Below are 14,662 nucleotides of genomic sequence, written 5' to 3'. Positions count from 1 at the left end.
AGGTTGTTCCTCTCCTGCCTGAGCAGCACCCTTGAGGACTGGCATTTGACTCTGCAAAGGAAGAATGCTCTAGGCCCCACCCAGTTCCCTCCCTCACCTCTGGTAGGAAGTTTTCTTAACAAAGCACCATGGCTCGGGGAGGAGAGTTAGCCTCGAGATCTAGTGTATGGAGTTTATCAAAAGGGTGAGCAGAGATCTAGTGTATGGAGTTTATCAAAAGGGTGAGCAGAGGCACCCATTACAATGGAACGAAGGTAACACTTTACTGTTATTTTTTTTTTTTTAAGAAATAAATTGTTGCAGATATTTGATCACACCATGAACCCTGAGATTGTGTTAATTACTGGAAAAACCCTACTTCTAGTTGTGGTGTGGCTCAGCCCTGGCACACACCTTTAATCTGAGAGCTTTCTATTTATTGTAAACAGGATCATAGAAAGCCAACTATAGGTAAAGAGGTGGAGCAAGCAACCAGTTGATGGGGAGTGAGCCTAGGGAAAAACCATAGAGTAAGAGGAAGTCGGGAGGGTGGATAGAGAGACACACAGGTAGGGAAAAAAAACATAGAGTAAGAAGAAGTCAGGAGGACTGATAGAGAGACACATGGGAAGTGAAAGGGCAGGACATTCCGTTTGAGAGGCTTTTGAACCAGTGTGGAGGAGAGCTTTCTTTTGGGATGTGGGTTGAGGAGGAAAGTCATCTGGCTGCTTTTTCTGCCTCTCTGAGCTAGCGGGCTTTCACCCCAGCATCTGGCTCCACAGTCTTTATTAGTAAAATTGAACATTTGAGATGTGAGTGAAGACAATAAATGACACATTTGTTTTACCGTAGAGTGAAGTGACTCTCTGTTGTGGATTTGGTTCACTGCTTATATTATGTTAATTGGGTGCCCAAATTACACAGGAGATTGCACATCTGCACGTAAGACACCGGAGGTCCCTGCCCCCCAGTTGACTACAATTGGTAAATAAAGTTGCCAGCAGCTAATGGCTAGGTAGGGAGACAGAGGTGGGACTTTAGATTTCCCAGGCAAGGGAACCCAGGGAAGAAGGTGGATTTAGAATCGCCATGCTGGGGAAGCAAAAAGATTAGGTCTGAGAGCTGGAGAAGAAAGAATGTAGAGCCATGGAAGAGCCCGGGAAAGAGCGGCCCCACGGGGACCCCCATTTGGGTCTAGGGTAGCAAAGATGGAATTTAGATTTTAGTAAGTAATATTTCAGGAGTATTGGAGGGGAGGAGTTAGCAACTTAGAAGTTTGGCAGTGACCCACCCATTGAGCTGCTTAAGGCACATTAAAAATAGAGTGTGTGTGTGTGTGTGTGTGTGTGTGTGTGTGTGTGTGTGCGTGCACGCGCGCGCGCGCGCGTCCTTCATTCGAGAATCCAGAGCATTTTGGCAGGTGGTGAGGAAAGGGTTAGCAATTAATGCAACAACGTGCAGCCTTATTTTCTACAACTGGTTGATTGATTTCAAGCAGGGGAATTCCAAATCTATTCATACTTGTTATTATTTAATGGTTCAGACAACCCCAGCAATGCTGAATGGTGAGTGTGCTCGGAGGGGTCATCTGACAGTGAGGCTGAGCGGGGAGAGCACAGCCGGATGCTGCCCAATGGCTACTGCATGCCTGGCTCCCATGACAAAGCCACACCAAGAGGTTCGGGATGCTTCAGAAGTTTCAGGACACCTTTGTTGGTCATATTCCAGGTTGCTTTGGAAGGAAGGTTTGGTCATCCCCCTATCCCCACCCCCAGAATATTTTATATCGTCTGAGATGGGTCTTGTCATTATTTTCTAGTGCTTGGGGTTCAATCCAAGGTCTACAAGTTGCTGGGCAAGTGCTGGGCCACTGAGCTGCAACCCCAGGCCTGTAAGAGTTCATGTGTTAAATTACCTGGGCTAAGGGATGCACAGGTAGCCTGTAAAGCATTTCTGGGTGCCTCTGCTAGGGTATTTCTGAAAATGCCATTTCTGAATCAATGGGTTGATAAATATCTTCTCTCACCAATGTGGTTGCAGCCTTCAAGTTTATAGAAAGTTCTGCTTGGATGAAAAGAAAGAACACAATTTATTCTCTCTCTTCCTGAGTCTGCTCATTGTCTTCTGTGTTTGGAGATCAAGCTATTGGATGCCAAGCCTCTGGTCTCTGGGACTCCCACCAGGAGCCACCCTACCTCACCATTGCTTCCTATTTTTCACCCTCAGCCCAGCTGCCAGGTTTGACAAGCACTGAACCCCTTTCCAAAGTCCTCCCTGATTCTCCATCTTTCAGACAGAAAACTGTGAGACTCTTCAGCCTTTATAATCACACAAACCAATTTCTACATTAAATCTCATATATATATATATATATATATATATATATATATATATATATATCACGGGATCATTTTCCCAGGAGAACACTAACTAGCACCCTTTCTCTGGTGTTTTCATATCTAGATTTCCCCATGGTTCATTCTTTTCTATAAGTCATATTCATAGAAAAAGGATACCATGAGGTCTCAGGTTCCTGCTCTGGTCAGTTCATCTAGAACAATGGTTCTCAACCTTCCTGATGCTGTGGCCCTTTAATTCAGTTCCCCATGTTGTGGTGACCCCTAATCATGAAATTACTTCCATTGCTGTTTCATAATTAATTTTTTAGTGTTATGGACCATAATGTAAACATATTCAGGATATCTGATAGGAGGCCCTTGTGGGGTTCAACCCACAGATTGAGAACCAGTGATTTTTATCCAATCTGGAGATCAGAAATGAAGGCCATTTGTCTGCCTCTCTAGAAAATACAAGTTGCCTCTGTCCCCTTTTATTTATTGCTACCATCTATTCTGGTCACATGCTGGACCAACGGACAAGGCCACACAGTTCCAGATAAACTGAACTGGAGATTTTACTAAGAAATGAGACGATTCCGTTTTTTACTGTCAGAAATGAGCACATTTGGTCACAGAGCAGTCTTTGACACCTAGAGATCTCCCTCCTACACACTTACTTCAAATTGCTGTTACACTAATTGGAAAATAATCTAGTTGTGGAAATTCTGCTCAGCACTTCTAAAACATGCATTTTTTTTAAAAAAAAAAATATTTATTCTTAACACAGAAATTAGGTCTTTATAATTGAGGTCTTACAATTGGTAGCAGTTTTCCTTTCTTGGTGTTATGTAAAATAATGGTACATTTTGTAGTCGATGGTAATTTAACGCTGACAAAACACACTGTGTTCCTGCCTATCATTTATCACATGCCTATCTAGTAATTCATCTGTAATTCCATGCCGTGGCCTTTACTTGATAAATGAACGTGGAAGGAGTCTATAACTTAGAGCAGAATGTGACAGTTTTTTCCTCTGCCGTCATTGTGATGGGGGTCACAGATACCCCCAGGGGCTCCAATCCGGGGAAGTGTCAGCAGTGGAAAAAAAGGAGGGCTTGCATAAGTATCTGGAGGAAGACACACTGGCGCGGTAGAATCAGCATAGCTCCTTCGAGTGAGGTCGTCCAACATATTACTCTCTTCTTGTTTCTTATGTTTGTGTTGGCTAAAATTTTAGTTTTGTGTTTTATTGAAATATTACAGCATTTCTAGGCATTAAAATCACACATATCTGGGTTAGTGACTTGTCAACCTTAGCGTCTTTCTTTCTCTGATTAATCAGCTGAAAGTAGCAACATGGATGTGAAGCATGTTGGGAACTGGATGGGTTACTCAGCATTGGAGCAGGAGCATGGATGTGAAGTGAAGCATGCTGGGAACCGGATGCCTTACTCAGCATTGAAGCAGCAGCAGGGACGTGAAGTAAAGCATGCTGGGAACCGGATGCGTTACTCAGCATTGGAATTTCACAGGGAGATTTTGGAAGTGGACTCCTTTGGCCTCCATGATAGCACAGCGAACCAAAAGAGGGCAGGTAAGGGAAGTAGGTGGTCCATCAGCTGGCCTTCCTCAGGGGATGGGAAAATGTTATTCCTTCCTTCTTGCCTCTGTGTACGGTGCAGGTGTGATAGATGGTGGCACTGTCCTTGGCCGCCCAACGTCTATCTTTCTCTTTTCTTTAACCACTCAAAGACAACCCTTCCCTTTTATATCCAGGATTCCAGGGACAGCTCAGCCCTCCCATTCCTTCACCTTCTTCAATACCACATTTTGTGATGTAAAAAGTGTATTGAAATGGGCATGATACCCAGCTTGGCTGCCATGAGATGTGTATGTCAGAGAAATGTTTGCTTTTAGCACCTGAGGAAGGCACAGGTTCTTTATCAGTGTGGTATAGTGCCAGGGTAGATGTAGATTTTTATAGTGCCTATGTAGATTTTTGCGGAGTGACCTCAAGATTCAACCAACATATCAATCATTTCATTAAAAGAAAATCATCTTGGCAAAAGCTAGTTGCTCAAAACACCTTTTGAAAAATGTCCTGTTCATCCACCAGGGGATAAGGTTGGTCATTCGTAAGAAATAAGAGTCATGGGTATATGCCAAAGATGCAGAGAATCTTCTCTGTCATATTTCAAAAAAAAAAAAAAAATTTCAGAGTGACATTGTGTCCTGAAGTGATTTATTAGAATTGAAGGGAATGTGACACTTCAATATAAAAATGCAAGAAACTGAAGTAATTTATGAAGTGCCAGCAGCCAGCCTCCGCTTGACTCTCACTGTGTGGGCACTAAATTACTCTGGGTGCTTGGTGAGAAGCTTCAGTATATTGTTATGAAATTCTAGGTACAAGGTCCGGTGATAGGAAATAACTACTGATTCAAGTTCTGGGAAGGGATCTGCCCAGCCTGGGCTTGTCATCAGTTCAAAACAGTGTATTCTACCTGAATCCAACCCGGGACTCATGGCAACTGAGTCCATGTGGATCCAAGATGGTCCAGAAGGGGCTTGCTTGATGACTTATACTTTTCACACTCACATAATAAATAAAATAATTGTGACACCCAATGGCTTTAGCAGGTTCATAGCTCTCACTAGAGCAAAGTCTCTTGGGAACAAGAATCAGATAAGAGACATTTACACAGAGTAGGCCTGGTCTCTCAGAACCTGGACTTCAACAACAGGCTTCTGACTCCTGAACCTAAAACCAGATTTAATTAACAAACCAGGTGCTTCCACTGCATAGAGTGTGGGCTTTACTGACAGGAGGCCACCATGAGTGAATTCCCTTGCTTCCATCTTCCACATGGTATTATATCTCTGTAATCTTCTGCCCTCTTCATCTAACTTTAAATGGCTAGAAGGGAAGATTACCTCTAATACCCAGCAAATTTGCCATAGACATGGCTGTCTCCTGCCTCCTTCCCTGTTTGTCTGCAACTGAGGGTCCCTGTCCTGTGCATAAGACAAAGTTTTTGTCAGCTGCTGGTGGTTTGGGCCTTTCTTCTTTCTCTTTATTCTTAAAGGACAAGTCTCTACCTGCACCTACACTTATCTCTACCTACACCTGCCCCTACACCTACACTGCATGGGACACCTGTTCCCCTCCCCAGCTCAGCTTCAGTCAGGATTCCAGTGTTAGCTCCTCGTATGCCATGGGAAACCATCCCAGTCAAGACACAGTTACCCTTGCTCGGAGATAGACTGACTACTTAAAATTCCTATATCAAAATCCCAACCCCAGTACGTCAGAATGCAACAGTATTTGAAGACAGGGATTTTGAAGGGGCATTTAAGTTAAACTGGGGTATAAGGGTCCCCATCCTAATATAACTGGTGTGGTGGTTTGAACATGCTTGGCCCAGGGAGTGGCACTATTTGGAGGTGTGGCCTTGTTAGAGTAGGCGTGACCTTATTGGAGAAAGTGTGTCACTATGGAGGTGGGCTTTAAGACCTGCATCCTAGCTGCCTGGAAGCTAGTCTTCTCCTGTCTGCCTTTGGAACAAGATGTAGAACTCTCAACTCCTGCACTATGCCTGCCTGGGCGCTGCCATGTTTCCTGCCTTGATGATAATGGACTGAACCTCTCTGAACCTGTAAGCCCAACTCCAATTAAATGTTGTCCTTATAAGAGTTGCCTTGGTCATGGTGTCTCTTCGCAGCAACAGAAACTTTAATAGAGACAACTGGTGTCACTGGAAGAGAGCAATGGGACAGAGACACCAGAAAAGACTGTGAAGAGAACCATCTTCAGGCTAACATGAGGACCCTCAGAATAAACCTGTCAGCACCCCAACCACAGACTCCCAGCCTCCAAAATCAAGGCAATAAATACATTTGCTATTTAAGCTGTGCACCTATGCTTTGTTACAGTCGTGGAGCTTGGAGTAATACAACCCTCAGAATTCCCAGTCATTTTCTAAGCCCTTGGGTTTCTCCCTTTTAACAACATCCTTCTGCATAATGGCACTGGCTACTTTTCTCATCACGGCTGTGACAAGATACTTGACAAGAAGCATCCTGAGGGAAGAAGGGTTTATTTTGGCTCACAGATTGCAGGGGTGCATTCAGTCACAGTCACAGCTGGGCAGAGGGAGACGACAGTATGACTGTCCAGCTGGCTTTCTCTATTTTATGCAGTCTCTGACTGCATAAAAATGGGGCCACTCACATTAGGATGCACCTTCTTACATCAATCAATCTAACCTAGACCAACTTTCACAGGGATGCCCAGAGACTTGTTCCCGTGATGATCTAGATTCTGTTGTGCCGATAATCAATAAATATTAAGCATCACAGTGATGGATCAAGGATAGGAACAGTATCCCTAAATTATCACATGACTGCAGCAAATCTTCTAGAACACCCCAACGTGCCTTTCCTACCTGTGCAATGAGTTGGAAAGCCTCCTGATACTTAAGGCTCTCATCCTGTTACCTCAGCCGTCTAGCCAGGCTCTCTGACCTTCCTGTGTGAGCTTTCTGTTTCCTTCACAATCAGCAGTGTGTTTCCCATCCGTGTCTCAACCCTCCATGCTACTCCTCATCCTCCCTGTGTACGCCTCAGCACTAAGGCCAGTGGCACATGAAAAATGTCTTCCTTAAATTCCTCCTCTAAATTACAGAGAAGGCAACATTCTCAGTTGCGTGGGACACACGTGCCATCTTGTCTAATTTTATAGTTATGTATGCCTGGGCTATAGCTGCAGTCACCTGGAGGCCACAGATCAATATATCGTGTTTCTTTCCTATTTGGTTCCATTTGGGGTATCCTCTGCACTTCTCGCCAGAATGGTTTCGACATGGCAAGGGATGAGTAACCATCACCAATAAATTATTAACAACCCAACACCCGGTTAAAGCAGCCCCCACTTTGTTCTGCCTTTCTTGTTAATAAAGCTAGTATTTGGAGGGGTCATAAAATCAGGCCTTGAACTTGATTTCTCCGAGGGCCCTTCTTTGTTTTCAGGAGACTGTTGCCCGTTTTATTTATTTATCTACCTCCCGTGTCTTCCCACAGATGTCTCCGTGTTTTGTTTTGTTTTTTTTTGTCTAGTTATAAAGAAGCCTGAGAATAGAATACAGCTCGCCCTACTCGAGTTCCCTCTTAATTACTTCTGTAATGTATTCATTGCAATATTTGAAGTAAACAGTTCCTATGGGGCCCCGTGATTGAGAGTATTCATTTCATCAAGATTGGGAGAATCGAGAGCAAACCACTTTTATTATATGTGTTATTGAAGAACGCACACCGTCGCTTTAGCGCTTTTTATTCAGGGAGAATTTCTTCTTGTTTACTGCATTGTGAATAATCCCCCTGCTCCCTACCCCGACGACTGCAGCATAGCAAGAGCTTTGGCAGTTTTGCTGGCCGGACGAATACATAGCTGCGACTGGAAAAATATCACAAGAGGGACAGGGCTGGGTTTGGGAGCTGAGCAATTAGCTCTAAGGGCGAGGCAGTGTATCCTGTGTTCCTGAAACTCAGTGACAGACCATGTTGGCTTAAGCCAGACATCTAACAGTGGCTTGTGGGACCCCTCCCTGCTGGTATCTACCAAAGACGATCCCTTCTGAATTGAGTTCTATTGTTCACTCCTAGAGTGTCTTCCAGGGTGAGGTGTGCAAAATCAGGTGTGTGTGTGTGTACATACATAGGAGAATGTGTACTGTACATATGCACACATGCATGTGTGCACATGTGCATGTAATAATGAAATATCCATTTTCTCTTTACACTTCCTACATTACGATGGATTCTGAGCAGGGATAACATGTGACTCTTCAGAAGACTCACCGCAGTGAGCAGTGGGTTTGGGTGTGCCAACCACAGCCTCTTCCTTAGGAAAACTGCTTCTCCTCAGTTCCCATTGTTCCTCATGGGGACACTAACCACAGTTCATGAACATCTGGCTTGCCTGCCTGAAAAACCACTACCCTGGCTCCATTCCTGATGACGGATGGGTCAGCACAGAAGCAAGTCAGCACAGTAGACCACAAAGAGACTGTCCCCTGGAGTTCTACAATTCTGGGGGTGGGGTACATGGAGGAGAAAGAGGGTTCTGCAGTTGCCCCTCTTGACATATGCCTGGGCAGGAATAATCTATACTAAGTACTTAATCCATCCATCTGGATGAGAAGAAAAGAAGCCAGCTCATCAAAGTATGAAAAAATAGGGATGGAGATTGAAGACAAAATGCTGTCAGCATCACTGCCCAGCCTTCTTGTAGGCCAGCCTGTCCACTGTCCTCTCAATTACAGGAGTGTATTTACTTTGCTTTATTGATATCCATCTTATACCCTTGACTGCAAGATTGCAGCACTGGGTTTCAGAGAAGAGAGACACAGACCTGCAGTGAGTTTTGCTTTCCTCCCCTTTAAAGCCTATGTGCTTGGCCATGCCAAGCAGGCTGGCACGAGGTTCACATGGTGTCCTCAGATTCACATAAGCCAGACTTCCAGGTTGTATAACCACAGTGGCTGTACATGGCTCCAGCTTCTACTTCTCAGACAATTTCAATATATCCAAGGGAGAAAAGAGGAAGTTCCTAGAGTAATAGAGAACATTCCAGTCACCCCAACTGTGTCATTCTTTCTGTATACCTTAGGAGTGGTGGGCTGTGTAGGGCACTACTATAAGAGTCACCAAGGGCTTCCTGGAGGTGGAGGTACTTCATCCTTCTTTCAGTTTGGAAGACTGGCTAGAATCTGTAGTCTGATGAAATCCTCCTTAATGGCAAGGTTGCCTGTCACTCTTCACTCCTTAGACTTCTAGAAGAGCTGGAAATGTTTGTTACTTTACCAGCAGGGTTTTTCTTTCTTCTCTTCTATTTTAATTGTTCCAAGAATTATATAAGCCAAGCCAAAAGTGCAGATAGAGTGTGGTCTTTGTGGCCTTGGCTACTGTCTGTTCGTGCAACGAGGTCAGATGAGGGAATGTGTCTACCATTATGCCGGGCACTCATGAGGCCAAGCAATGCGATATCTAAGTAGCAAGCCACAGAAAAGCCAGTAGCCTCCAGCAAATGCTAAGGCTCGTCTATGAATGCCCTCAGCTCCAGCACTGAGCCAGGTCTCCCCCAAATGCCAACCACATCCTTCAAAATTGTTCTGAAGACTCAGCATGCCCGTTTCTCAGAAAAACCAGATCAGACTGACCTGGGGCCCATTCAGATGCCTGATCCAGCTAGTGACCTCCTGGGTGCCCTCACTGTGAAGATGTCCCACCAAGATAACTACTGCAAGAGATCAAAGTCATGACATGCCAATAAAGCATGTGTTTAACCTTCTGTGATTTCTAAATTTTTTATATTGATAAACTCATGAGTTCATGCATGCTTAAACACTTAAAACACATTAAAACTTCTAAAGGAAAGATAAAGAGAGGCAAATTAGCTGGTATACAACTGCAATCCAGGCACTCAGAGGCTACACAGGAGAATCATTTGTCCAAGGCCACCCTGGGCTATGTAGTGAGTCGGAGACTAGCCTGGGTAATAAGGAAAAACAGAAATGAGGTAGTAAAGAGAGGAAAGAAGTCAGGGCAATGAGGGCAATGAGAGGAGGGAAGAGGGAGGAGGGAGGAGGGAGGAGGGAGGAAGAGATCCTGCTGCTTCAAGAAGGGGAGAAAGAGGATGAGGAAGAAAAAGAGAAGAAGGAAGAGAACAGGAGGCAACAACAACAGAAGAGAGAGAGAGAGAGAGAGAGAGAGAGAGAGAGAGAGAGAGAGAGAGACTGAATGGGAGGGAGAAGGGAGGTTAGGCTGCAGAGATGGGTTAGTTGACAAAAATCATTTGTTCTGAAAGCGTGAGCACTGGAGTTAAAATTCCCAGCATGCAAAGCTGGATATAACCTTGTATGTCTATTATCCCAGTACTGATGAGGCTGAGACAGAATCCCAAGATTCTGGTTGGAATTGAGACCCTTCAGTTGAGTGGAAAACCCTGCCCTGCTCTGGCCTCTGCATGCAGGCACACAAGAGTGCCTCTGTGTGTGTGTGTGTGTGTGTGTGTGTGTGTTGTGTGTGCACACCACACGACCAGGCACACATATGCACATACTCACACACGCACATGTACATATTCATACATACACACACACACACACTCCCACACACATGTATACACACTCATACACACACATACTAATACACACAGGGGTCATTTGTGTGTTCTCACACTCCTGTACACACTCAAATGTGTGATAGGACAGAAGAGAAACAGAAAAGGCATATTTGTGAGACGTTTTGTGTAGAGTTTCAAGAATTAAATTCCTTGCCTCCATTTTCAGATAGGCATCCTTAGAGACAGACCGGACAGGACCACCTCTGTCCATCCCTTCTGGGCATATTGTGGGAACTGGAGGGTAGATTCTGAAGAACAATGTCTTCCTTCCTGGGGTGAATATGAACTTTCACATTTTATAAAGGACATAAGCCTGCACCTCATGAAAGGAACCTGGTTGATATCAGCTCTAAGGACCTGATGTGAGAAACAGCCCTGGGTTTCATTTCCTGCCTCATCCTGGTAAAATGAGTAGACACTCCCCTATCATGGTTATGTGTTTAAAGGCTACTACAAGGATGTTCTAAATCTGGAGCATGACGAAGAGATAACACATTTCTTATGTCAGACTTATGTATGAACATCAAGAAATATAGACATCACAACTTCCAGAAGTCCTGGAAACTTGTCTAAGTAACACACCAATGTTGACCTAGTTCATTGGATAACATGACTCTTGGATAGTGCGCCTTTCTGCCTAGATACTTGTACCTTGATAACCACAGGAAAATATGAAGGCCCTTATATAAAACTATGTAATGTTAACACATATCCTAGGCACATCCTCCTACATATTTTATGTAAGTTCTGAAACACACAAAGCATTAGATATAGTATAAATACTGTGTGGATGTTTGGTTGCCATACCGTTCTGTCAGGGGATCCTGAAAACCCAGGAGTCTGTTCTAACTCAATACAGAGACTCCATTACAGGCCTAACTACATGATGCAAACTTGAACACACAGTAAAGACCTGAACAAAAAACAAGGTGGATGAGGGTCACAGCATGCACACTGGAGAACAACCATGGATCTGCGAGACCCTCACTGCCGAGGGTTCAGTGCAGTACCCTGTGTGCAGCAAATTCAAGTTTTTCTCTTACTTTACCCCCATACTTTTCAATTGGTTGTTGGCTGAGTCCTGATACATCCATCTATGCCCTTTTCTCCACTCAGCTGACTTGGTCTGTGTCTGCATGGGAAAATGAGGACCATCCAAGGATGGCTAACTCTGGAAGGGATAGGACAGAGTGAACCCGGTATTTCCAAGACCATTGGAGGCCTCAAGTGGAATCCTGGGGACCTCTACCACACTCAGGCTTGCTGTTTGTTGAGAGTAGCTGCTGCCCAGGGACTGTCAGGCAGCTACTGGGGGGATAGAGGGGGCATTGCTAACTCTGTAAGCCCTCAGGAAAGCAGATGAGACCGTGGACTCAGGATGCCTTGCAAGGACACAGCCATCACTTGTAGAGGAAGAATCCAGTGGCCTCTAAACAAGAAGATGCAGCCAGCAAGCATGGGACACATAATACAAAACACAAGAGGGAGTACATTGCCGCCAGACATATACCAGCCTGTTTCCATCTTAAGCATCCTGGCTCCTTCTCTCACTGATTCCCTCCTCTCCTGTGCTCTGGCCCCATGGATGCTAGGATGCTAGTCTCCAAAAGACTCCCACAGGGAGTGGCCCAACTGTCCTCAAATTGGATTCTCATTCACTTTCCCTCTGTCTCCCAGGGACCTGAACCTGTCCAACCCCTCCCTCTGACTTTTACTTTATCCAAATAAAATCTCTTGCAGAAGCAAACATGCCAACAGAGGAAAAGGCTGCTTAAGTGGCAGTTTATTAGACAGGGCAACTGAGTCCCTGCTAATGGAAGCCATTAAAAGTGTAGTAGCCACTTCAGAAATACATTCGTTCAATTCCCCATTCGTGTCTATTTTAGACAAAAGACTCACAAGGACATCTTGCCCCACAGTCCTCCCTTGCATCTGATTTCTATGGAAGGTAAAAATCTCTATAAGAAAGCAGGGCGACGTCACAGGGCAGGGTAGCTGTGAAGAGATGGGCTGAGAACATTTTATGTGACTCTTCCTGCAAAGAGAGGAAGTCAGTTGCCATGCCACAATGCAGAAAAATAGGAGGCAATGAATCAAAGAGCTCCTCACTTCCCTCCAGGCTGGGCCACACAGCCGCTGGATACTTCTGTTTCAATGGCTCATGCATCTCTTGATGGTCACTGGTGGGGGGTGGGGCGGCATGGGAGAGACAATGATTCAGCTGTTTCCTGTGGGCTCCAAACCAGTCTCCTGCCCTGATTCGGTATCCCTTGGTTTTCTTGTTTCTGTAGCTTCTCAGTTTAAAACTTTCCTTGTAGCTTACAGTTTCCTTTCTGTTTGTTTTGTTTTGTTTTAAAGTCTTTGGTTTTGTTGAGACAAAGTTTCAAGTAGCAAGAGCTAGCTACAGACACACTGTTGTCAAGGGCGACCTTAATCTCCAGACCCTTTTCTGTTCCACGAAGCTGAGATTGCAGGCCTACATATACCACATGCCTGGCTCAGTTTATAGTTTGTGTGTGTGTGTGTGTGTGTGTGTGTAGTCATGTACATGTCTTTGCATGTATCGTATGTGTGTGTTCATATGTGTATGTGGTTTGTATGTGTGTATATGTTATATGTGTGATGATATATATTTCATGTGTATGTATGGTATGAGTGCATGTGTCATGTGTGTCTTTGTATCTGTATGGTTCTATGTGTATATGTGATATATATGTGGTTTGTGTGTATGGGTGTATGTATAGTGTGTGTGTATTTCATGTGTATGGGTATGAGTGCATGTATCACGTGTGTCTATTTATAGTTGAGTGTGTGTGTGTGTGTGTGTGTGTGTTTAGTTACACATGAAACTGTCTTCATACATGTAGGAGCCAGAAGTCAACCTCCAGTGTAATTCCTTGGGTGCTATCCTCCCTGTCTTGGGAGACAGTCTCTCTCCATTAACCTGAAGCTCACTAATTCCCTAAACTGTCTGATTATGAGCACCTGAGACATGTCTATTTATATTTCTCTAGCTTTGGTATTATTAAAGCAAGCTTCCATGATTGGCTTTTTAAAGTGTTCTAGAGACCAGTCTCAAGTTTTTACACTCACACAGCAAGCACTTTACTGGCTGAACCATGACCTCTCCTTAGGTTAGAGTCTAGAGCATCTTCTCTCTGTCCAGATGGAGGGAAGAGAGCCTACTGACCAGCTGCACTCACAGCAAGAACTCTGTGATGTGTGGGGAGCGCCGGAGGCTCTGTGGATTTGTTAGATGATCCAACAAATAAAGGAATAAGTGTCCCAGTGTCCCCAAGACTTTTGCCTGTGCTGGTGTTCTGTGTGTGCTCAGCAGGCAGGAACCAAGGTGCTCTCTCCTGTGAAAGAGAAGTAAACCCCAAGTTTTCAGCCTGGTCACCTGGATATCCACCGAACATTCTGGGGTGGCCATTTATATGTTCTCTCCCCTACCTCCACTTGCCTCAGGCAGGGTAGCAAATGGTTCCTGCACCCTAGGGTTAACATCCTATAGACTGACATGCCCTTATATCTGAAGAAGCCGCTTGGAGCCACCAGGAGGGGCAGCAACTTTGCAGGTGAACACAGAATTTCTGTTGTTTCTGCCTGGCTCATACTCTGACTCCCTCAGAATCCTGCTCTAGGAAACAAAGTAGCCAGGGGAGAAGTCTGGCTTCCTATTACCCAGTTGAAGTCACACAGTAGGAAGCAAACGAACCTGATTAAAGAAAATGGAGTACATTTCTGCCCTGGCAGAGAAAAGAAATATATAAATTTTTAAATGCACTCGATGTTGTTGTCTCTTGGTGGCTTTAGGAGCAGGACTCCTGGAGTTAGAGCGCCACCTGCTGTCTGGTTATAAAATGTTTTTGAACAGATGCCCACAGGGCCACGGTTTTAGACACAAAGGTCTATGTTACTGAGACAGAAAAGCACCAGTACGTAACTATCTGAATCATGTGGCTGATTCTAGAGCAGGGGAATTCCCACGAGTCTGGAATGACTCCGGGAGAGGCATTGGGCCTGTGTAGCCAGAGGCTGCACTGAGAAGCAGATCTGAAGGGTGCCCACACTTTCTAGAAAGACTTGGCGACTGAAACTGGAACCGAATGGCTAATATGTGGAAATAAGCAATTACAGCTGCACATTGGATACAACTTTT

The sequence above is a fragment of the Arvicanthis niloticus genome, chromosome 21 (genome assembly GCF_011762505.2).
Source record: "Arvicanthis niloticus isolate mArvNil1 chromosome 21, mArvNil1.pat.X, whole genome shotgun sequence".
Classification (NCBI taxonomy): domain Eukaryota; kingdom Metazoa; phylum Chordata; class Mammalia; order Rodentia; family Muridae; genus Arvicanthis; species Arvicanthis niloticus.
This window is presented reverse-complemented; position numbering follows the sequence as displayed.